The following is a 22,336-nucleotide window of genomic DNA, read 5'->3' on the forward strand; positions in this document are numbered from 1 at the left end:
GAGACACCATGCTAGGCCCTCTTCGACTGCACACACGCCGCCTCGTGCCTCGCTTACACTGGGCCGCAAACTCACTGTCTGCAATAGGCCGGGGTTTCTCCGGGGGACGATCTTCGCAAATGCCTACCTTTAAGGGGTATTTCGGGTGTTTTAAGATCCGCCCTACTCCCAGCAGAGGGGCAGTGGGGTTCACCGCGCCTGTCTAGCAAAAAAAAAAAAAAAAAAAAAAAAAGTCTTGACGAGGGGCAGGAGAGGAAAGAAACCCAGGAACGTAAAGGAGACTTTTGGTTCGCCGGGCTGCGGGAAACACCCCTCCTTTCCCTTCCCTCGAGAAGCCATGCCGGGCCTTGGCTTCATTGCTGCGATCGCGTGTTCTCTGGCGGTTATTTTAGGCTTGTTTTGGCCGCACCTCCCCCCCTACTTTCTCACTCTCCCCGCCAAAAACACCACCAAACCCCTCCTCTACCTTCTTCCCGTCTTCTACAAACCCCCCTCCCCCCAAACTGAGCTCGCACCACGTGGCGGCTGGAGACCACGTAATTGGGGGCATGCATATTTTGCGAAAAGATTCCGAGACCAGCTGAAGGTTAAAACACTTTAGCATCACCTGTGTTTCGTGATTGGGTAAGGTTTTTTTTTTTTTTTTCCCCCGATTCATGTCGATCGTTTCATAACCAATCACAGTAATTCAGTGCGGAAGCAAACGCGTCCTGAGCGTTTCGGTCAAATAAGACGACGACTTCTCTGCAGACGGCTGCCAATCACAAGTAAGAAACCGCTGGTGCGGCTACACCGTTTTGCAGTCTATTAAGCGTTCAGAAATTTTTTTGCGAAAATTGTCTGCTTCTACACATAACGCCGCGATTTTTTTAAATATCGTAAAGATGATTTTTACGGATTTATTTTACTCCAGGCTAGGCTCATCTTTTCTGTACGCAATCAAACCCTTTTAGAATTTCCATTGCACAGGAAAAATATTATGTATTTCTACAAAAGATTCCTACGGAAACCAATTGCACTAGATCGATTATGGACTAGACTGAAATGCAATAGACCTAACAGGCACTAGACATAACAGGCATTAGATCGAATAGTCACTGGACCGAAAACATTTTTTTACCGAAATTTCGGTTAAATGATTTTCGGTCTAGTGCCTGCTACCCGTTGGGAACCTTGATTTCTTCGTGGCGAGCAGTGGAAGGTGGCGGCTACGACGTGCCGCAGCACAGGAAGCACAGGAAAGAAAACACGACAGGAAATCTCCAAGAAAGATATTGTAAATTTGTGCAACACAACGTGGCTATGCTTCTGTTTTGCTTATATTAAGTACTCTTTTTCGAGACATTAATGAGTATTTCTTACGAAAATTGGCGCATAGTTTTGTATTTTAATTGGTTTTTCATTCAAGCATAATTTGTTCAAAAAATGGAAAATAAAAAATATATTCAACAAATTGACTTGATTTTAATTTTGTTGTAGCATGCTTATTATTTGCGCAGCTAATACTTTAAAACTATTCAGAAGTTTATCATAACAGATAATTATCGTATACAAAAAATATATTGCAATATATTTTTTTTAAATATTGTATGAAATTACGCCACTTAAGACGTGTAAAACGTCAATTTCTTTAAAATTAAATTCCCGCTCGAAATCAGTCTTTGTTTTGCTGGTTATAACGTTGTAAGTAAAGACCGGGAAAATTCGCGGATTTATCTAGTGATAAGTTCGAACTAACATAATTATACATTTTTGCTTCTATTTTCCATCGGTTCGCTGTTGATCTGTGTAGGACTCTGGGACAGTAACGAATCACAAGTCACCCAGGAGACATGAATCGCATGTCAGCAGCCAATGAACGGTTGAAGTTTACACCGGGTGTGCATTAGGATAGTGGAGTCTGTCCTGGAGGTCATGGAAGCAGTCCCTAGTTATAAGTAGGGACCGGAAAAATTCGCGGGTTCAACGACCTGCAGGATGAACTCCATAATTCTGTACGCACACTCGGTCAAATGTGACCCACTCATTGGTCCCAACGTCAGCCAATAACAGAGGCTGCATTGAGGTATGACTATTTGTATTTTAGCCTATCGCGAAATGAACTCGCGAATTATTCCGGTCTCTAGTTATAAGTAGAGACCGGAAAAATTCGCGGGTTCAATGACCTCCAGGATAGACTCCAATATCCTCTACACACTCGGGCAAATGCCCACTGTTCATTGGCTGCTGACTTTTGAGTCGTCTCTAATTGGCCCTCAGTTCTCCAGATTAACAATGAACTAATGACAGAAGCAGCACTAAGGAATAATTATTTGAATTTTAGCCTAACGCGAAATGAATCCGCGAATTTTGCAGGTCTCTACTCATTGGTTACTGACTCGCAGCACCTGTTAACTGGGATGCTCACGATTCGCTACTTTTTTTGTTTACATTTTTCCATTGGCCCAAAGTCCTTCAGGTATACTGTGGCCCAATCACCGAAGCAGCAAAAAATGCAAACTTTTTTGTATTCTAGCCTATCGTTAAATGAATGCGCGGATATTTCAGGTTTTCAGTTATAAGTGCCTCGCACTGGAACATCTCTTGTTCGATGCGAGCGGTTGAGAGAGAGAGAATGTTTGCGCGAGGGGGAGTGGGGAGGGGAAAGAGGGTCGTTCGCTTGACACCCGGTCCAATCCGGGGCGAGTCCCCGCGTGTCATCGCATCGATTGGCGCAATGACCTCGGGCCGTCTTGCGGGGGAAGTTTCAGCCGCGGTGACCCTATCTTCACGCACAACTGCCCCTCAGCATTCAGCAACACGACAATCCGCTCATGGCGCCTGTCAGCGGAACATTCGTCAGACACTCCTGCGACTCGTCGGCCTTTCAAACAGACTCAATCCTCCACGCCCTGGACGTAACTCACGCGTAGAGACCGTAACAATGACCTCCATCGTCTGCGCAACGTTCGTTGGCGGCTGACTTGTGAGGAGTCTCAACTGAGCAACTTGTGATTCCTTACTTCTTTGGCTGAGCGTTTCGTATTGGCCCCAAGAGTTTTCCTCCACGCCAGATGTGAGCCAATAGTAAGACGCAGCACAAAGGTAGGAATGAACCCGCGGGTTCTTCGTAGGCCTCTACACACATTCATTTACGTTTGTGATCATTTGATATCTTCCCGGATGGTGAAATACGTATGTAAGAAAATAATAATAATGATTTTTTATAAGGAGTTTACATTTGTTATTTCTTTTTTGTGGAAACAAATATGTTCTTTTTTTTCGTTAAGTATTCTTGATGGTGGTCGGTCAAAACCAATGGCGCGCACCCCCCCCCTCCTAAACATACAATCTCCCCCACCCCCCATAAAAAAAATATTTACCTGGGATATTGAATTTTACAGTGTCCAACCAGGTGTCCGGGGGTCCTAACCGAGAAAGAATTTTTGAGAATTAGTTTATCAAAATTGTGTTTTAATGCAAATGTAACACTAAAATATTAAGCGTAATATATTTAGGAGAATTTTAATGTCACCTGATAAAAAAAGTTTATATCTTGTGTTTTTTAATTTTTTTTTGTTCCCCTAAGTGTTTGAAAATCTCTATCACCCCCCCTCCCCCCCTTTCCAAACACACACACATACAAATTTTTCTCAATGGCTCAACTGCTGCCATACAGGCGGCCCTGGCAAGCAAAGGTGACACGTGGGCAGCTCTGCCCGCACCCTGTGCTAGTCCCGAGGTTCCTTGCGAGTTCGCCGGAAGTGGGCGTAATTGAAACGCAGTGCCGGAAGCGGCGAAGAGTTTTTTTTTCCGCGTCACGGACAGCCACCAGGTTCCCGGTACCCGGCGATGCTTTAATGCCACGAGTCCTCTCTCTCTCTCTCTCTCTCTCTCTCTCTCTCTCTCTCTCTCTCTCTCTCTCTCTCTCCACTAGGTGCGTGTGTATTCGTGTTTTGTGTGGGCGCTAGCGCGAAATCCATGCACCGACGATGGAACATTTAGAGCCATGCACTTTTCTCGCTAAAAGATTTCCAGACCAGCTGCGTGTTAAAAAAAAAAACTGCGTAGCACTGTCTGTGTTTCGTGGTAGAGATGGGTTTGTTTCAGGTACCTACATGTCAACCTGTCAGCACACGAACCAAAGCCATCCGGTGCGCAATCGAACGTGCCCGGCCAAATAGGGCGATGGTTAGGGACAGGCATTTTTCGCGAATTAATCTTAAAGCCTATTAGACTGCAACAAGGTAAACCCGCACCAGTGGTTTCTTCCTTGTGAATGGCGGCCGTCTGCGAGAGATGTCGTTGCCGTTTTTCGACTGAGCCACTCAGGACGAGTTTGCTTTCGCAATGAATTACTCTGATTCCAGCTGTATCAATCGACATGAACCAGAAAGTAATTCACCCAATCACGAAACACAGACGGCGCGACAGTGTTTTAACTTATAACCAGTCTAGGAATCTTTTCGCGAAATATGCATGGCCCTAGAAATGGTTTCTCTTACAGACGGAAGCGAATCACAAGGAAGCTATTGCTAGCGCAAGCATACCTTATTGAAGTCTAACGAGCGAGCAGATTATTTCGCGAAGAATACATGCCCCCTTTTGATTATACATAGATACCGGGAAAATTTTGCGGATTAAATTCATGATATCCTTAAATTAAAATAATCAGGTATAACTTTTTTTTCTACATTTACTATTGTATATTTGTTAACCTGTAGGAGTCTGGGCATATCATAGACCCTCAGCCAAAGAAGTGACGAATCACAAGCTACCCAGGTGACATGGCTCACAAATAAGCAGCCAATGAACAGGTGACACTAACACGAGTAAGCAGAGGATCGTGGAGTCTATCCTGAAGGTAATTGAACCTGATAAATTTTCCAGTCCCCTAATTTTCAGCTAGTTTTGGGAATCTTTTTCTCGAAATATTTCGCGGAAAGATTTAGAGACTAGCTGAAAGTTAAAACACTGTAGCATCGTCTGTGTTTCGTGATTGGGTGAGTTTCTTTCATGTACACGTATTTCGTAACAACACCAATCACGATAATCCAGTGCGGAAGCAAACGCGTCCTAAGTGGCTCGGTAAAACAAGGCGACGACTTCTCTCGCAGACGGCCGCCAATCACAAGGAAGAAACCACAGGTGCGGGTACACCTTGTTGCAGTCTATAACAAGTGTTCAGATCATTTCGCGAAAAAATGCCTGCCCCTATATATATTGCATTTGAAGTTTAAATTTCTTGCTGAAATGTTTTTTTTTTTCCGGGGTGTGTAGGTTTTAGGGTGAGTAACATTAAAAAATACTCTGAAATCTCGTCGGAGGTGCGTGAACTCTCTCTAGCGACGGGCGGCGAACTTGGGGTGTGTGTTCGGAAGGACTGGTCCATGGAGGGGGAGGGGGGGAGAGACTACGCGGCTTGTTCCGAAGGTTGGCGTCTCTCCCGCTGCATCGTTCCAAGTGCTGGCTAACTGCTGCCCGTACTTCGCGCTGGCAGGGCTTCCCTCGTGACGTGGCGAGACCTTGGTGAAGTGTTAGGGGGGGGGGAGACGCCCGTCACACCATCCGCTCGCTTTCTTTTGTTCCGAGTTGACCGTCCACGTCTTCCGCAAGTCTTCCGACCTGGACTCTTTTTGTACTTCGAGACAGGAAAAAACAATTCCGCGGGCGATATGTAGAGACCTGAAAAATTCGCAAATTCATTTCGCGATAGGCTAAAATACAAATAGTTATAACTCAGTGCAGCTGCTGTTATTGGCCCACAACTCACCTAGATGACTCTGGGCCAATGAGAAACACCCAACCAAAGCTGTATCGAATCACAGGCTGCTACGTTGGGACGTCTGACAAGACAGCAGCCAATGAGTGGGTCACATTTGACCGAGTGTACGTATAACTACGGAGTTCATCCTACAGGTCGTTGAACCCGCGAATTTTTCCGGTCCCTAGTGATATGCTACAATTAAAAATAATTAAAACTGTTTTTGCTGCATTTGCTTTTAGTTCGCTGTTAATCTGAAGGACTCTGGGCCGACTATAGACCCTCAGCCAAAGACGTTAACGAATCACAATTTATTACCCGGTGTGACATGACTCACCTATCAGCAGCCAATGAACAGGTGAAGTTTGCCCGCGTATGCAGAGGATCGTAGAGTCTATCCTGGAGGACATTGAACCCCTTGAATTTTTTTCGGGCCATTATAATAAGTAGGGACTAGAAAAAAATACCTCCAGGTTAGACTCCACGAACCTGTGCATACTCGCGTAAAAGTCACCTGTTCATTTGGCTGCTGACTTGTGAGACGTCTCAAGTGGATAACTTTAGATTCGATACTTCTTGATAAGTCATGGTTTTCTTATAAGCCCAGAGTCCTTAACATGAATGAGAGCTAATGTTAGAAGCAATAAAAAAGATATAAGTATTCTGAGTTAAGAATATCCTGAAATTAATCCGCGTGGAACGTCAAATTATGACCTGGAATTGGACATTTGCCCTAAATATTAAGGCCCCCACCCACCCGGGCACTCGTACAGGACAGAAACACGCGATTTATTAACTGCTCAAGATATCTGATATCTATTTACGAAAATCATTTACGAGGAGTGATTTTATAAAGTTAGTACACTTTTGAAATTCGGCCGCTGCAGCGCTGTGGTCGGCATTTGTTCCTTCATCTGCTGGCAAGTCACAGACGCCATTTCGGGAGTATTCGACCGTGTTTACGTTTGTTTGTGAGTATTTAAAGATGCCTCCGCCAAATGAGAATCCCACCTCCTGTGAAATAGGCGCTGTGATTCGTTTCCTTAGTTCTAAAGGCGTGACAGCGGCTGAAATTCATTGTCAGATCATTGGAAGTGTATGGAGAAAACATCACGACCAATTGGAATGGCAAGGGAATGGTTTAGAACTTTTAAAGATGTCCGCGCGAATGTTCGTGATGAGGATAAAAGTGGGCGATCTTCTGTATTTACCGAAGATTTGGTGCAGAAAGTTTGACGGAAGAGTGAAAGATAACAGACGTTTAACGCTTTTCGTCGTTACATGATGAGTTTCCTCAAGTCTCGATAGTTGTTAAATAAGGAGGCAGACTTATATAAGGATATGATTGAAAATCTGGTTGCACGATACGATAAGTGTCTTAATATTGGTGGAAATTATGTAAAAAGTACATTAAATGTAGAAATAAAATTGTTAAGAAAAGTGTACTTTTTTATTTCAAAACGGCACTTACTTAAAAAAAACACGCCTCGTAAGAACTTAAGGGGGATCGGTTGTCTTGTTTCATGATTTCGTTTTTAAACTGTATTTTTAGAAGAGTGAAAGTTACTAAAACGCGGGTTTTCAGAAATATTTTTGCTCATGAAACTCCCGGTAAAGATTCTTGAAATCACTTAAGGAACTTGCATTTCACCTTCATTTTTTATTTCTCAGCCATATAATGTTACGGTTACCGCTCAAATCTAATAGTTGCCCTAAAAAGGCTTTGCGCTTAAAGGCGACATCACGTTAGAAGCACCAGTGAGCGTCGCACTAATGATCACACCTCACCAACATTAATACATCCCTGACTAGGCGGACCCCTTAAAAGTTGCTCACGTTCCGAGTAAAGTAAAACAGCTTTCGCTTCATAGTCATGGTGGAAAAAAAAAGGGGGGGGGGGGGTCCATTCAGTTGGATAACGGGTGCATGCATGAGCCGCGATGCCTGTAATTAATGGATTGTGAGGTATCTTGAATCAAAAGAGGCCTACTTAAGCTCATGTAGTGTAGCGTAAAGCTCCAAGGCCGGCGTAACACACAAAAAAAAAAGCGGGGCGCATGCCAATGACAATAGTAAGAACTGTAGGCAGTATCTGTCGTTGAGAATACTCACACAACTGTTCATATCATTTGCAACGCAATTAAATTGTTAGTGATCCAGGTGAACTGTTCATATTCCATTGTAGCACCCCACGTCTTTTCTTGCAAGTATTTTCATTGCTATTAAAAATGCACGATCACAAATTTTCGCTACAATCTGTGATGGGGTTAGGAATCTGTATGGGGTTATAATTCTGTAGGGAGCTAGGAGAAACTATTTTATGCTTTCTAGTACATTTTAAAAAAAATTGCTGTTTTAAAAAAGTTTTACTTAATTGTTATTTTCTGCTTTTTAGTCTTGTGTTTTTGAAATTTTGCAATTTATTTTTAACATCTTGATGATAATATGACAAATCGCTGCTTTATTGCAGTTTCTATTCACCTGATAATGTTTGAGATTGAAAATTGTTTTACCTACCCACAATATTATATCAGTCTGTTTAGCTGTGATTTTCCTGAAAAATGAAATGCCAAAATCGATACGAACAGATAAAATGTCGGTATCGTAGGCACCGCCTGGGAGCACTGCGTATATGCATCTCGCAACACTGTGCTGTTATGCTCGTAGCCTAACTCCACGAATCCGGGGGCTTACTAAAAAAAAAAATGAACTGAACAGACAAACGACAGATAAAAAAACGAGTATATTTTCATCTGTTCTGAGCTATGTTAAAAGTTTCACGTATCTTGCTCATCTGGAAGTTAGTTTAAAATCGATTAGAAAATTTTTACCGAACAGACAAACAAACAGACAAGAAAGTGAGTTAATAAAAACGTGGTAACGTGGTGAAATGACTTTTTTATTTGTTAAACTTTCACACAGCGGGAGAAAATGAAACTATTAATTCTTATCATTGTAAATGTAATATATTTTAATGTTGCGATAAACCTGAATGAACAAAATAAGCATGGTAAAGAACTGTTTTTACCAATTTCAAGTCGTCGGATTGATGACGTCTTGCGACTTGCGTGTTTGTAAACGCCGTGATTTCCTTGCGTGGGTTGCGGGTCGCGTGTTTGCGTCGTGGCATTCCTTGCGTGGTTTACAAACGTGGCCTCGGGAAATACTTCCTTCCACCTCCCCGCCCCTCGTCCTTCGTGAACACTCCGTGGCGTCCTGCAACGGCCTGTCTCTTCTTGTCTCGGGGGAAGAAAAAACGATACTGCAGCTCTAAGCAATGAACCCAACATCTCTGCCTTCCCCCTCCTTCTAACTCCGTCCCTTCTCAAACAAAAAAAAACCCTACAAGTTCGCAGACGCCACCGCCAGCCAACTGGTGTTTCATTTCGAGAGTGTGCCTGCCTGCGCCGTCGGATGACGTCACGAGACAGTTGCGCGTGGGCGTGCTTTCTCCCCCCCCCCCCACTCCACCCCCCTCCTTCCTCATTCCCATCTTCTTCGAGCCTTCGCACAGCCAATGGAAAACGGCCAGTACATCAACATACGCGTCACTGGAGACCGGGGGAAAAAAAAAATCGCGGATTCGTTTCGCGACACGCTAAAATTAAAAAAAAAAAATTGGTTGTAAAGTCAGTTTACGGACGATACTTTAACTTGACAATGTCATGACAAAACATTGATGAAATGATTGCATACTTTTATGAATAAAATTGAATCATTTTTATTGAATTATCACTATTTCGTATGGATACAAAGAAGGAGTGAAATGAAATATACAATTTAATTGATCAATTTACTTTTATTTGCACTCATTAATTCAAATATGTTTATTATTTTAACGAAGAGATTATTTTAACTATAACCTTTATACATGTTTGCTATTTAACTTCTTCCAATCTGTGTTATTCTGTTAAGGATAGGACGATGATAGGAAAAGTAGGAAACGAATGAGAGTGTTTCAAGTTAAATGTGCCTCGAAAAAGTCAAATCGATGGTTGTTTCAATCGAGTGGAAGAGAGATAGATGCGGCGCAAGCGTACAATGAGCGTAACGGGACACAACGTAACGGGAAAATGTGCGTAACGGGACATTTTTTCGTGCGTGCAGCCGACGTTCATCGATTTATTATATGTCACGTCAAAAACACACGTGCCTTTGTGTGGCGTCTACTATTGGCTCACAGTTAATGTGGAGGACTCTGGACCAACGAGAAACGCTGAAGTATCGTATCACAAGTCACTCAGTTGAGACGTCTCACGTGTCCGCAGCCAATGAACGGGGTGGGCATTTACATTACGTGCCTATGAAGAGGATCTTTTGTGAGTGAATGGTAACACAGAATAATTTTGTGGAGTGATACCTTTAAAGGAGCTGGCGATGTAAGTAAGCCTTACAATTAGCACATAATGTTGTTAAAATAGTAGAAACGGAAATCCGAGATTATTGTGATACATTTTTCTTGAAAGATGAGCGCGCGAATCATAACACACAACAGCGTGTTTCGTCACATGTTTTCTCATTTCCTAGCGCAAAATTCGTTCATGAGTTTTTGTGATGAGATGAAAATAGTGTTCGCAGTAAAACTGGGTTTAGATTCTTATCCGGGCATTTATGCTTTGTGTCTTCCCAGTACTAACAATAGTTAAAAGTTACTTGTAAACCGTTCCCTGAATAGCTTTCCAGTATTAACTGTGGACATTAATAATAATAATAAAACAAAATAAATTTCAATTATTGAGTAATGGATTAAATTTTAAATGATTTTAAAAAATATATGCTTAAAAGAAACATAAATTATAATACAAAATCTTGCGCTAATTTCTGTAAGAAGTACTGAGTATTATCTAAAAAAAAAAACGTATTTTTATATGCAAAAATATCTATAGCCATGTGTTGTACAAAGTTGCACTATATTTATTGCAAACTGGTTTGCAAAGGAATCTTTTGTGAAACAACAGATTTTTTTTTTTTTTTCCCCAGGGTTCGAAGTAAAAAAGGTATTTCTATGTGTATAGTCACTCTATGGTTAGTGGGTTGAGTTGTCTGCAATCGATCTTCACCGCGACGCGAACGCTACTAGAGGGTCTGCCACCAAACCTCGCCCCTCAACCCCCACCCCTTCTTCTCCCTCTGACGCTGCGTGACGTCAAGAGAGCGCCCATCTCCCCCTCATTTTTTTTAACACACACACAGACGCCCAAGAGTCCCCACTCCTCCGCCTAAGTCACGCGCGCTCGTCCATCCGACCAGAGATGTCCGGTCGCATGGAGTTAGGGCCAGGTTTGGAAACTACGCAACAATCGCAAGAAACGGCAACACGGATTACGACGAGGTTTTCAAACATCCGCTAACAAACTAACGCAACACGCATAAACGCAACGCTACCATCGGCCGATTTTCAGCTTCTTACATTTCGGATCGCTTTTCCACCTACCATATATGAAGTGGAGTTTTCCGAAAACCTTTATAGGACACAGACATTATTGTTGATAGAAGGGCAAGAGTTTGTTTTTTTGCCATACACACCAGGTTTGTTTACACTCGTTAAACATTCGCTCAGTGAACGAAAATAACACCTTTAAAACAAACTTATTGATAGTTGCTTGTGTTTACATGATTAACGTGAATTATCAAAAACAAGTGTGGTTTAATCTGTTTGAAATTTCAAGTTTTAGGATTCTTAAAATGTTGTACTTTTTTGTGTTCTTATAAACAACCGTTATTATCTTGCGTTGGTTGCGTCGTTACGTTCCTTGCGTAGTTTATAAACACGGCTTCAGGAGTCTTCAGGCGTGTCATGCAGTGACGTAGTTGAAACCACATTCTTCATCAGCTAGAGACCTGCAAAATTCGCGGTTTCGGTGGCCTTCAGGATAGACTGCACATACCCCTGTACACTCGGGCAAATAACGCAAGTTCATTGGCTGCCGACTTGTAAGTCGTCTCAGCTGGTTTGTCTGTGATTCGATCCTTCTTTGGTTGAGGGTTTATAACTGGTTGAGATTCGTCCAGATGAACGGTAAGCCAATAGCAATATTATCTAAGAGGTATATGTGTTTGAATTCTATCCTATCACCGAATGAATCCGCAAATTTTGCAGGTCTCTATTCATCACCATCGTCACATCTCAACGCCTCAAATTTTGCTGCAATGGGGCTAGACCACGGCTGATGATGAACAAGGGTCTTACCTAGTCAGGAATGAACTTGCGCGAGGCCGATGATAAGTCCGACGCTCGGTGGTGCTTCTAGTGCGGTGTCGCCTCTAAGCGCAAGGCTCTGAACTGGTGCGCAGTCTTCTCGTCGTGCATAGGGCAACTATGATACTTGAGTGGAAACCATAACATTACATGGCGTAGAAATGAAGATAAAGGCGTAATGCAAGTCCCTTGAGGGCTTTCAAGAATCTTTCCCCGGGTCTAGTCAAGGCTGAAAATAATTCTGATAAAACGCGTTTTTAACCCATTTTCACTCTTCTAAAAATACAGTTTAAAAACAAAATACGGAAAACGCCGTCAGCGCATTCTGAAATGCTTTTTCCGCAAACTCTAACATTCTGAGCAGTACAACGTTACAATGTATTTATTTGTAGAATTACAATCTATTTCTTGGCAACTGGTTTGCAAAGGATTCTTTTCTTAATGTACAGGAAAAATAATTTACAGTGTAACAGCGTTTCGGATAACGTTCCACCGTGGATAAACATAATTATTCTACCCCGGGACCACGCAGCTTTCGAGCTTGCCGTCTGCGGGTCTAGGCTTTCCTTCGCCCGAAGCAATGAAAGCACCATTCGTGTCCATTTCAATTAAAATTAATCACGTCGTTTGCTGAGCTTCTTTTCCTCTTTTTTCAGCTCCTTGCAGTGTGTGTATGTGTGTGTGTATATAAATATATAGACATAGTAACTGTGATAATAAAACCCAGTTAAAATTCGGACTAAAATTCCGAGTAGCGATAAATGTTCGCAGAATTTCACGGCCATTGTCTGAAGTAGCTTGGCTTCTGGGTTGTAGCAGTGTCCTTGGCGAATAATTCACCGACGTTTCGGTCGACATTGCAGTCGCCATCATCAGGGAGCATTTACCTACTCGCGGCTACAACCCAGAAGCCAAGCTACTTCCGAGTAGCGATTCCAGCAACACCGCACGTGGCACTCGGTTGCGCGGAGTTTGATGTCCGAACTGGGAAAGACCTACTCAACCATACACCGTCTATCCCGAGCCTGCATCTACTCCTATCCCCACCCCCGGCATCTCCATCTACCGTCGCACTACACAGTTCCTTTGTTGTCACGACCAACGTTCCACCGGAGGACCACGCAGAATAATTGCAAGAGATAAATCGCACGAAACACTGTCCAAACCCACAAGTCACAGCATCTGTCCTATGATCCAGAACACGAATTGCATGCAAGGCATACCCGCTGTTCGTGTTCTCGTATGAAGTCAACCGCACAACCTACTCACCTTATGAACAAAAAGGGAGAACTGAGCAATAACGACGGCGCCCGGTAACGGTATCCGTATGGTCAGGGTCGCCAACATCTCAATGGTTATTAAATTCCCTTCTAAACACCAACTATACCTAGTTGCGCAACAATCCCTCTACAATCCAACGGCATCTAAGCAAGCATGCCGCGCGAAACCACTAGACGCTGAGGAATACGTATCTCCTCTGAAAATATGATCGTTTAGAATGAGCACAAAGGAAAAAAAAATCTAACTAGAGAAAGGCGCAGTTCGGGTCCGCGCCGTAGATTTTTCCGTTGAAACGTAAAAATAAAATCACATCAAGTTTTAAGCATTAATATGTAATTCAACTGTCAATATTTTAATTATTAATTTGTAATTAATTATTTTTTTTTAAAATTAATGACCTACAGTTGTGGTGCTTTACAAGCTCTTCACAAACACCTAGCTGTACGCTACTTCGTGAAAAAGACGCCTATACTGGTACGGTGACGTCATGGGCCAATACAAATACTGCGCGACAAACACGGTCTCTATCCTTTGTGGGCTCAGCCACTGCTGAAGCTTTGTTAGTCTCGTAGTTACTAAGCGACTCAAATCTGATTGTAACGAGGAAATATACGTTCCAATTAAATAATTAGTAGATATTGTACAGTAATATATTTTTTCTATCCGCCTTTTATTTCACACTTTTTGTTGTCTACAAAAAAAAAATTTTGTCGGCTCATCCTGCGACCACTCTATCTCCCCCCCTCCCTGGTCACTACCCACCTTAAAACCGTCCTCGTGCATACGAAACACGAGAGTCGTTTCTAGCGTCTTCAACGGTGTCTGGCGGGAGAGTGCGACGTTGCCATATCTCGTGCTTTTTAACGAGACAGCCAGCCGCGCGCTGTGTCCTCGATGTGACGTGTTTATTGGTGTTTCCCAGCCGCGTCTTGCGCGGTGGGGTGTTTTGCCGTGCAAGCAGGAGTGCAAGGGGAAGGGGGAAGGGGAGGAGGTGATAAAGCGCTGCGCACTTGTCACCCTGCAGCGGTGCCTAGTGGCGCGCTCGACCCCCCTCCTCTTGCCGTCTTGCTGAAGCTGTCGGTGAGCGCCTGGCTGACGGCTGCGTAGGGTCGCGCACTCGTCATAGCCGGATATATATCACTCCGCGCACTCGTCGTACCTATAACTACCCCCTTTCGCTCTTGTTCCGGGAGAAGAAACACTATTTTAGTAGTATATAAATGGGGCCCCGACGGCAGGTTCCAGTGTGAGGAGCCGTGGAGCCGGTCCGCCATCTTGGATTGTGGCGTCACGGCGGCCATATTGGATGACCTTGACCCCGGCGGCATGGCGGAAAGTTCTAGAAAACAAAAATATTGTAAAGTTTTCAAACAACAAAATGGCATGTTCCAAGATGGCGGTAAGTTATAGAATACAATACGGCGGAAAGTTCTAGAAACATTTGTGGATGTGCCGTCATAATTCAAAATGGCTGACGTTACACCATTCAATATGGCCGCCAATGGTCAAAGGTCAAGGTAGTGCAGTATCGTTGTAATTCGTGTGCCGACAGTTGGAATGGGCCTGAAAGAAACTCAACCAATCACGAAACACAGGCGATGCTACGGTGTTTGAAGCCAAAAGCTTGTCTCGGAATATTTTCGCGAAAAATCGTTGCTCATACCCATAGAGGTACGGGAATTTCGCGGATTCATTTGTTCGCAGGCTAGAATGAAAACCTTAATACTCTTTGCATTGTGTTCATGATTTAACAGCTGTTATTTGGACACGCCTCTCTACTTCTGTTAGCCAATGGTGCCCAGCTTGGCAGCCTGTGATTCGGTAATTATTTTGTTGAGGAGTCTTCATTGGCCAGGAGTATTCCTTATATACTATGAGTCAATTAGCAATATTAGCTTAGAGGTATATATTTTGAGTTTTATCCTATTACGAAATGAATCCGTGAATTTTCCCGTGCACTGAACAAAATTATATTGTCAGGACAAAAAATTGGTTAAGATTTGATATTTATAAAAAAAATATTTGTTTTAGCGGTCAAAATTTTGATTTCTTATTTCTCAGTGAAATGTGGACGATAAGCTGTGGTTTTCTCGGTTTACTCCGCATTTCAGTCATTTCAAATCAAGGCTTATGCCAAATAAATTGACGAATTTTCGCATGTTCTCTAACGATTGGGGTATTTAAAATTCGTCATTTTGAAACTTAGAGACGCGCGAATTTCGCAGTGAGACTAGACGCCCGCTGTTCGGAGCGCAGCTTTGCCGAAATTTACTTCCTCCTTAAGGAAATTTGCAGGGCCACGATTATTTCGCAAAGTAGACTTGAAGCACATAAACATCTGCGTCATGTTGATGACTGTAATACAATGATCTTAAAATGTTTTTGACGACCCTAAGCCAAGTTATACAAGGAAAATAAGTGGTTACCCAATGACTTGCAACCCGCCAAAAAGTTTTACCAATGACATCTTTTAAAAAAGGTTGGATTTAATATATATATAATTTCTTGTTTACAAAAGATTCCTTTGGAAACCAGTTGCTAAGAAATTGTGTGTAATACTACAAGGAATTTATTGTAATGACTATGGTTATTTTTGCATATATGAAATACGTTTTTCGAGATAATACCTACTGAATATTTCGTATGAAAATTAACACGTAATTTGCTTTTCTATTTCAATTGATGTTTCATCCAAGCATAATTTTTAAACAATGGAAACGATAATCAAATATTCAATAATTGGTGTTCATTTTGTTGTATTTTGCTTATTATGTGCGCAGTAAACACTGGAAAGCTATTCAGAGAACGTTTCACCAAAATCTTCAACTATTGGAGGCACGGGGAGAAAACTATTCATAAATTCCCGGGTGAGAATCTGAACCCAGTATTACTGCAAACTTTATTTTATAGTGATACAGAATGTAAATGCACAAATTTACAGGTATCTGTAATTTTACGTAAATATTTCTTTTTCATTTATAAAAAAAATTACAGTGTAGATGATTTGAGTATAGCCTGGAGTTTCGTGAAATAGTGGTGGATGTATAAATTGTTAAATTTGTTATCCTTCTGCAGGATCCTCTTTTTATGTGCAGAATTCTCCAATCCTGCGACAAAAACAAATTACAACCCAACACTGCGGCAACCGTAAAAAAAAGACACTATTTTGGCATGATATTGGGGTGCGTGAGGCGTTAAGAGTTCTGTCCAAGTCGGCGAACACAGTTCTGGCGTATTACGCCCTCTCTGCGCATTTGGCTTGAGAATCTGCCCTTCCTTTTACTCAAGTTCTGCAGTAATTGTCTTGTTCGTTTTTTTCTCTCGTTCACATAGGAATGCCCCGTCAGAGACAATAATTTATAATGCAGGGCTGCGTAGAATGTACAGCATTGACTAAAAATAAACATATACCGACCTTTTTTTCCCTCTCCCTTGTACCAGCCACTGCGTCGCAGAAGACGTTAAAAAAAAAAAAAAAAAAAAAAAATGGATAGTGTTTTTGAGGGGTTATAGATGAGGGATGAGAAGCTTGTCACTATACTCTTCTCACAACATTTTTCTTTTATATTTACCTTTTCGTCGAGTAGTTAAAGTGGAACACCGGCCAAATTTCTGCGTTAAGGTTACTGGGTTCGAATCCCTTATGTCGATACCAATATAAATTGAAAAGAAAAAAACGTTAAAAGTCGCTTCTTTGTTCTTCTTCCCTGTATGGATATTCTTTTCGGCGAAAAGAGAACTCTTGTAGGTATTTTTCATTTTAATCCTTTTTTTATGTTTCGCTATGAGACTTGATTTACTAAATTTTACTGACGTGTATGTTTTCAGTATTTGATTGATTATTATATTGTTTTCGGCATCAACCACTGAATAGTATACTAAGCCCCTAACCTTTAGAAACACGAGTGAGTTAAAAATACTGCAACGTTTCATCCGAACCGAATTAAGGGGATTATAAAATTTAAACCCTAAATACCCACAGATGACTTAATCTAAATGGGGTTATTTGTATTACAACTCGATGGATTTACACCTTTAGGGTTAAAAACATTTAAGGCCCTAAATGATAAATTACAACATTTCTATTGTTAATTATTCCATGTGGCGAAAGTGGACCAACTTTCGGAATGAAGATGCCAAACAAGGCTTTCTAAAGCGTAACCTTACATAAGACAACCACCTAAACGTGTATATTTTTATTTTTATTTTTAGATTTTCTTTGCAAAATCACCTCCAGTACATTAAAATTATTATCGATAAAGACACACAAATTTAACCTGTAATGCCATATGTGTTTGTCATAATTTAGAGACTGGTGTGAACTGGAGCCATCTTCGACTGTCAAAAATAAGTAAATAAATAAATTGTGTTGAATTTGTAGCAAAATCACGAGCGAATCTTTCATCTGCAAATTATGCCTAGATACTGGAAAAATTCGCGGAATAATTTCGTGATATGCTAAAATTAATATAATCATGCTTTTTTGCTACTTCTCCTGTTGGTTCACTGCTAATATGAAGGGTATCTTGGCCAATTAGAGACCCTCAGTCAAAGACGTTTCGAGTCACAAGGTACCCGTTTGTGACGCCTCAGAAGTTAGCAGTCAATGAATAGGTGACTTTTATCTGATTACTCAGGGGACTGTGTAGTCTATCCTGGAGGTAAATGAACCCGCGAAATTTTTTTTCGGTCCGTACTTATGGCTAGGGATAGGAAACTTATGCGTTTTCAGTGACCTCTAGGATGGACTCTACAGTCCCCTGAGTAAGCAGGTAAATTCACCTGTTTATTGGCTGCCGACTGGTGAGACGTCTCTACTGGGTAGCCTGTGAGTGTTTGTGTTGAGTGTTTATCATTGGCCAGGAGTATTCCCTATAAACTGTGGGCCAATAGCGCTATTATCTTAGAGGTACACACATTTGAATTTTATCCCATCACGAAATGAAACCTCTAATTTTTTCCTGTCCTTACTTATGGCGCATTTTGGGGTTGTGGTGTCTATTTCTAAAATAAATATCGATATCTTACTGGTCATGTCTTGAAGTGAATTAAGATGATTGATTTCGGGAGATTACATGGTGATCTAATTGTTTGCTTACTTAACTACTTTACCTACAGTCGATTGGAAGGTATATAACTTGTACTCCCTTCCTAGTTTTGCCTCGACAACTGCAATCTTATTCGATTTGTCGACTGACCACAGCATGATTGAAATAATTGGTAGCATGTATAATCTATTTTCTTTAAGTTGAGAAACACCTGCGCGATAGGAGTCTTCAGATTGCTATTTTAAAGATAATGTCTGTGTTGCAGGCTGGATTTTGTTACAAAGTACTTTAAAAATTGAATTTTCTAGTGAATCGATAAATGTACAATACATTCAGATTCACTTTACGTTCCCATTCATTTATTGCATTTATATTCGTACATTACTGAAAGAAACTAAAATACAGGCAATTAACATGCACCGTAACGTTTTCAGTTTTGATTATGATTATTAGAATAGTGCGAAATCAATTTAAGTAACTTTACACTTTTTTTGCTAGAATATATTTAAATATTGTTCGTCTTACAGGCGCAGGTAGATTTTGACGTTCATACTTATTATTTTCAAACAATATCGAATCTCTTGAAACATTCTAGAAACTTCTGTAACATTCCGAAAACTGTATTCAAAACGCAAGCTTTATGTTGTAAATTATTCAAAATTGATACACCAAAACGTTTACGCAAACAAAATGTGCAAACAAAATGTGCAAACAAAATGTTTCTAATGTTTTATGTTCAACTCATCCAGTACTCTCGTGGATTTATAGAATATTCTCCAGAAGAATACGTGGCCAAGATAAGCTTTACATAATCCCGGCTGTGTGGATAGGTTCTATGCTGTGACGTTAGTGGTAACTGCAATTAAAATAACATAGCTATTTAGTTCCATAAGCTAAGAACCAAACAAATTTATTAGTCCCTCGCGCTAAAGGTTGCAGCATAAAATAAATAGGTTCCGACAAAAGATTCGTTAATATTTAGAAGTTTTGCAGCAATCTTAAACGGCCTCGATAAATATTTGCTACTTAGGCAGAAATATGTTTTTTTTTCTTCTGGTCATCCATTGCAGTGAAGTTTGAGTCGAATAAAAATTTTTTTCAGATAAGGGTTTAAGATAATATTAAGAAAGTTTACTATAATTTTGAATGGCTTTGATACTGTACCTAGTCAGGAAGTTATGAATTTTATTTTATCCTTTAATCTCTCATTTTCTCACCAATTTAGCTATTGGTTGATTATAAAAAAAACTTTCAAACAAAAATTGCTGGTGGCTCGCTTATAAGGTACTAGCTGCAGTATACGGCGTTGCCCGGGCTGAACACAGGGTTATAGCGCTATATGACAGTGTGGTGGACATAGAGAAATGACACACGATTGCAGTTTGTATGTCTCCGACCTATGATTTTTTTGTTTATTCATGGCGATCGGTTGAACGTTTTAGAAGTTAATGCGTTACAGCGCCATCTAGCGGCGAGTTACAAAAAAAATGGATAGCATTAAAACATTATACATAAAAAAAAACACTTCGATGTGCCAACTTTAATGGCGATCTGTCAATCGGTGTCGGAATTCATCAACGTCATACACACCAACATCATATTTTATATATACTAATAAAAATTTCAAATGACTGCAATATATTCAGTATTAAGAGACTTACACTTATTTTTTCAGTTTTAAAAAAAAACTTCACTCCTTAATCAGAATTTGCCCATGAACGAACTCAACAGAGCGTACCTATGTCTTTATTTAATGTATAGGCCAGGAAGTTATTTGTGTAAAATTACGGCAATTATCGTGTTCATCTTAACTGTATACATTAACTTATGAGTGTACGATGGTTTCAGGGTCGAGGGACCGTGAAACAAAAAAAATTGCTGGAATTGGCACCATTACAACAATTGAGATCGGTAGTCTGTATTCGAAATATACCTAAAACAATTGCGTGCCGTTTGCAATTTGAAATATACAAATTAATATGTCACATAATCTCTTTGTTTCCTGTGACTCAGGACTTGTATGGTCTGGAATTATCATGAGGTCCAAGAAGTGGTGTTGTCATTGATCAGAGATTGATCCACGCGAAAGGCACCTGACCGTTGAAACGCTTTATTTTTAAACCACGTTGGGTTAGGGACATTATTTTCCTGCGTCGCACAGTTACTACCTGGAAAAAAAAAAAGATCTGAAAAATGATTGTATTATGCACTTTTTTAAGTTAGTTGTAAAACAGAAGTTTTATCTTATTATCCTGTGGCCAACTATATATTCCTCGACAAAATTTGTTGATGTAGGAATTCAATATTTTATTAATATATTTTCACCTGTATTCACGAATAGTTTAGTCTGGAGCACACTCCAATTTACAACTGTTAGATGTCAAAAAATTTCTAATGAATTTATTATTACGAAATATATAATAAAACACTTATTTAATAAAGACAAAATATTGCAATTTTAATTTTACACCAGTTAAATTGTAAATATTGTGTAAAAGATAATTTGTCAAACTGGGTTATGAGGAAGTAATAGTTACACACTAACACCTACATAAAATCAGGAGCTACCATAAAAAAAAAAATACGTGTATGGCTGAACTTGTACACAACCAGGTGTGAAAAACAAGCTTTGATGGGGTGTCAAAGAACTCCTGGCAAGCTGTATACGGTATTTAAGGACAAAATAATTGTTACATAAATTACAAAGCTATTTTTTTACTTGGCTTGGTAAAAGGTTGTCTTATCTGATGAAGCTGTTTTATAAGTAAGCTGTAAAATTTATTTAATGTGATGTATAGGAATACATTTTTTCTGTCAATTATAACATTTGCGTTTCTAAATGTTATATTTTTATTTAACAAGGAAGTAAATGAATATTTGTTTTTGTAATTACATCCATTACAAATAAACGTTTCTTAATGGCATTAAAATTTAACTGCTTTATTTTTAAGTATAGTAATGAAAGTTACTATTCATACCATTGTATTCACAACAGTAAAAGTTATTAAAATATTACGCGGAAATTTTTCACTCCAAATAGCCATATGAATTATATTTTTTGCCAAGTGGTTACTTTTATTTATCTGTATATAATTATTACATGATTATGGTGTGAATATCTATTATAATACTGAGTACTTAAAAAAAATCAATATATTGTGTAAGAATAAATAAGGAATAAAATTCAACTTTCGTTGAATTCATAATGTTTGAAATAAGATTCTGGAATTCTAAACATCAGGTATTGTAAAAAAAAAAAAAAAAAAAAAACTTAGATGTGAGACTATTTTTAGGGTTAAAAGTTGGAACTAAATGAAAGAGAAATCTTTTGTTTATAAATTAGAGTACTTTATAATAAATAAGCACAGTCATGTAATAGCTTTACAAAAAACACTTAAAGGGATATATATGTAGAGTGAGAGTTTGTATGTTTATTGCGTGTTTTGTGGAATCAACAGTGTTATTTTGTTAAGTTAGGAATATGTGTGTATGTAACGTTACTAACCGACAGCATTGCTGCACCTTTCCCAGCGCCATGAAAAGTTGTTGCTCCTACTGAACACTGACCGCCGACTCTGTGGGGGGGTTGGTTTTGTTTCTTTTTCTCTTGCAGGCGGATCGCACGAGAACCTGGGCGAGCGGTTGCAAAGACAGGCCATTTTAGACGAAAAGATAAAGAAATTTCTAGCGGTGAGGACGTGTTTGCTGTGGCCCTTCGTCGGCTTGTATCTGTGTCATGTTCCATCTATATGCATGCCCTATGACTATATGAATAACTTTCGCCGCCTTGGCGCAGGACTTCCCCGGGGTGCGGCGTTCGCATCAAGTTTTGATGCTGTCAACCCGTAGATGTGACGTTTACAGGCTTGCATATTTTATACGGGCATCGCATCGTTTCACTTTCGATACCTTCTTGAAATTTACACGAGGCAAATTCTAGAGTTCAACAATATTCTTTTCGGACACGAGTGCGTAATATGCCAAATGTTAAGTGATAAATTTCCACGAAATTTAGCTTCCATGCTATAATGTGATAAAAAATTAATTGGCTTTTCGCAATGGGAG

The 22,336-nt window shown here is 40.3% G+C and overlaps 1 protein-coding gene across 6 annotated transcripts in view; it reads left to right on the forward strand.

The window, feature by feature from the left end:
• LOC134531984 (regulating synaptic membrane exocytosis protein 2) overlaps positions 1-22,336 on the forward strand; it is a 312,665-nt gene that overhangs the window by 136,526 nt on the left and 153,803 nt on the right. The window lies entirely within an intron of this gene.

The sequence above is a fragment of the Bacillus rossius genome, chromosome 5 (assembly GCF_032445375.1).
Source record: "Bacillus rossius redtenbacheri isolate Brsri chromosome 5, Brsri_v3, whole genome shotgun sequence".
NCBI classification, from domain to species: Eukaryota; Metazoa; Arthropoda; class Insecta; order Phasmatodea; family Bacillidae; genus Bacillus; species Bacillus rossius.